Consider the following 4,275-nt stretch of genomic DNA (forward strand, 5'->3'; position numbering starts at 1 on the left):
CTTTCAGATAATTCTGTGACATTTCCAGCGATCTCAGAAACGCTGCAGTCCTGTTCGGGATGGATGAGTCAGTGTTTAGTCTGTTGACTTGACGGGATCCTGCTGCCCTTTGAAACATTTAGTTTCAGCCAGAAGCAGCAGGGCCCAAACCAGTAGACCCAGACACAGTGAGAGTCACTTCTCAGAGTTGACATCACTGGGGAGGAAATAAGTGGGTATTTTCACATTCCTTCATTAAACAAATATTTGCTGGTTGCCTACTCTTGTTTTGTTCATTGCTATGACCTTGGTGTCCAGAATAATACCACTGCTCTGAAGCAGAATGGATTCTAATAGGAGGAGGTAATTAATATAGAGAGATGTGTTGTGTTAGGTAGTTAGTAAGTGGTACAAAGAAAAGCATGACTGGGCTATGGATGCTGGGATGGAGGGAGGGAGGGAGGAAGGGAGATAATTAAGGCCAGCTGTCTCAACAAACAAACCCTGCTATTTCAGTGGCTTAGCCCTGCAGAAGCCTTTTCAAAGTAGGACTGGGAGTGGAGGCTCAGAGACTTGCCCCCACCTCCCAAGCCTTCCATCTCACTTCTGAGTCTTTGAAAGAAGCGGGGGGATTCTGAATGAGGGGAAGGTGCTGCACACGGACCTCTAGGGTAGGTGGGGTCCAAGCAAAAGAACAGCAAAGGCAAAATCAGGGGGCCATCCCAGGAGGCATAAAGAAACCAGCCTGCCCTCTCTCTTGTGGAAGAGGCAGCCAAGAGCCATGCACCTTAGCTTAGGCCTCCCTAGCCATGGGAGAAAGTAAGAAAATACAGGTGTTAGAACCATCTAGTGTCCCTTAAAGAATTTCAAAGATGAAAACTCAGCGCAATAGAAACAGTTGATAATGGCGGCGACAGTGACTACATGAACTAAGTTCTGAGTATGTTCTATACTCTAGAGTAGCAATTCTCAACCTATGGGTCATCCGATACACTGTATGCCAGGTATTTACAATTCAAACAGGAGCAAAATGACGGTTATGAGGTAGCAATGACATAATTTTATGGTTGGGGGAGGCATCACAGCATGGGGAACTGTGATAAAGGGTCACAGCATCAGGGAGGTTGGGAGGAAGGCCACTGCTCTAGAGGAAAGCTTCCCAATATTTTCTCACTCATGATATTTTTATCCCAAGAACAGATTATACAACCGTAGGTACATAGCTATGTGCCATCATTATGAAAATCAATCATTTACTGATCGTAAATCAACAATTTTAAACAATCCTTTTATATGCTTATGATTTTATCACTAATTAAAGATAAAATTGCATACTAATAAGTGTGCCTGCTTGTTTTTTTAAGTAAGAATTACATCTTGGATAAGTGCTTGACACTGAAGGGCACAGGATCTTCAGTGTTTTTCAGAGTTGATTGGCATTAGTTTTTATAGTCATCAGTTCTTGACCACTATCTATTTCCCATAAATATGTAGTACAAAAAGTGGCAGAAGTATATCAAAGGTCATTTCATAAATTGCTAGCAAATTCTATCTTATTCCAAGCCAAAATTTACCTTTTTGTTTCTTTGTTTTTCCAGACAGGGTTTCTCTGTGTAGTCCTGGCTGTCCCAGAACTCATTCTGTAGACCAGGCTGGCCTTGAACTCAGGGATTTAACTGTCTCCACCTCCAAAGGGCTGTGATTAAAGGCATGTGCCATTATGTCTGACTCCAAGTAAGTAACTCAAACAACAGCTGGATGTCAAACACTCTGAACACAGCCTAAAGATGATTTGACACATACATGTTGAGGAAGGGCGGCAAGAAACTATTCTCTCTCTCTCTCTCTTTTATTATTATGCTTCTATGAGAGCAGAGAACTTTATATGCACACTAAAAACATTGGTGCTCATAGTACACAATTGTCTTAAATCACAGCTGGGGACCCTTGGGCACTATTCAAGCGCCTGTCTGATGGTCTGCATCCTGCGAGGTGTGCTTATTGTGTGTCTGAAACCAAGGCTGCAGTGACGTTGGGCACGTGATATGGCTGAGCATTGGCCAGAATCACCTCAGACTCATTATGTATTTGATGCTGAGTTAAATATTTGTTCGCTGCCTGTTCCGGGAAAATGTTACTGTCACGAGTCCTGAGCTTCTCATTCAGCTGTGTGGACGCTCTATGGGGTTGTAAGCCACAGTTTAAACTGTGTTCTAGACAAATCTTCTATAAATGCAGTGATATATTTACTTCCATAGGTGAACGATTGCAAGTTATTCATGCTAAAACACATTTTCTCCTTATTCAAGACCATCTTAGGGTACAGTATTTCCTACCATTCTGACCACAGGGCCAAGCACTGTGGCAGTTTGGTCCCCTCCCTCCCAAAGCTTGATTCCTGAAGAACGCAAGTCTGTAACCTTTCTCTCCGAGGCTGAGTACTCACAGAGCCATGCACACTTAGAGCATGCGCACTGGGGGTAGAGCGCATGCGCACTCGGGGTATCACTATTCCTTTCCCCCCCCAACCCCCAACACGCGGAGAGCCTTAGCAATGGCTTCTGCAGTTGCTCAACCCTTTTGAACAGACTTTCACGTTAACTCATGGAATCATTATACCCGAGATAAGCCTGAAGTTACTGTAACTAACTCTCGAATTTAAAGTTTACTATCGACTAAGTAGTGGAGTGAATCCATTGTGTTTTATCTGGACCATCCTAGGTGAGTGTCTCATGGGCCACTACATACTTTAAGCTGTTCAGTTGGTGTTGACTTTATGTTTCTGACTATGGCAAGCAGAATCCCACTGATTGGCCTCCACGAGAATCGTCATATTCGGAATTTTGAGCTGAAACTGCTTGCTGCACTTCAGAAATAGCTCAGGAGATTGAGTTAAAGTTGTGCATTAGGAGGCCCAGTGCGGGGCCGAGTGTAGTGTACTTTGGTTAGTGGCTTTGAACAGGATGCTTAGTCAGCCGCCGTGCTTAGGAGAATGGAATATTCTTCTGGTCTGATTGCTGGCTTGTCATAGAAGGGGTCAGAGGGCAGGCTGAAATTCATGACACGTGACTGTAGAACTCCAGTTAGAGGTATCCTCAAAGGATTAGGCTAGACTCAGTAAGCAGAGTGTGAGAAAATAAGCCTTGGGCAAATTGCATATTGAAGGAAAAAATTTGAAACAAGGCAACCACGGGATATTGGCATATGTCTATTAAACTCTCAGAAAGTGAGTTTTGATCTACTTAACATAAATTTATTGAAAAGGAGAGGTTTTGTCAATGACCTAGGAGAAGTGTAAAGTTGTAAACCTGGGGACTGTCCCTGTTGTGTACCACACCTATGACAGCTCTAGTTATAACTACTTCTAGGACCCTTGTTTCTCTTTTAGAAAAGAGGCCAGAGATTGCCGTTTCCCCACACAACAGCCACAGCCAACAAGTGGACAGTGCTTACCGACTACATTAGCATTTCACTTCCGTCACCTGTAAGATAAGAAAGCCATTATCACACAATCCACAAACTCTGGGAGATAAGGACAGCGCAAGTGACAGGCTCAAGGTCACACAGCCAGTCAGTGCCAGAACCCAGCCTGGCTCCGGGGCCCTGAAGCCTGAGCTCTCATTCGCTGCACGTGTGCTAGCACCCAACTCTGCACGTTCACTGGAGACTTCTCAGCTCCTCTTTCCCTGCACCACCCTGGCCTCTGGTCAAACAAGGATCTTCCCGAACTCCAGCTTTGCTCCCGTCAGTCTCCACTCCTTGTCAACAAGATGAGAGAGTACAGGAAGGAAGGGAGCCATACCTTCGGTGACAAGATGAGGATCTTGTGAGTTACTACACATTAACCCTGGCAAAGACGTACTTATCAGGGCAACAGCTAATCTTCTTTGTGAACGCCTTTATTACAAGCTTGGGTTAAGGTCATTTTAAGAGCATTTACTCTGAGCAGTCAGAGAAGGAACAGCTGGCTATCGTAGATACAAATACTCTATTTAAAAAAACAACAACAAAACCCCCAAACAACAACAACAAAACACACACAAAAAAAGAACAACAACAACAACAAAAAACCTACCCCACATTTTATGTCGTACAAATCTAAACAATTTCAGATAATTCACTTCTGAAAGCCTCTCACCCACCACGTGGTCACTCAAGCGCGCGCCTTTTTTCCATAGCCGCCACAAGGGGGCAGCGGCGGCCGCAGAGTCGGCGCAGGCACGGCTGCTCGGCCGTCGCTTGCTCTCGTCTGGCACGCGGCTCTCGGCAATGGATTAGCTCCGCTGGGGACGTGGG

The sequence above is a fragment of the Mus caroli genome, unplaced genomic scaffold (assembly GCF_978045245.1).
Source record: "Mus caroli unplaced genomic scaffold, Mus_caroli_1 scaffold_15, whole genome shotgun sequence".
Lineage (NCBI taxonomy): Eukaryota > Metazoa > Chordata > Mammalia > Rodentia > Muridae > Mus > Mus caroli.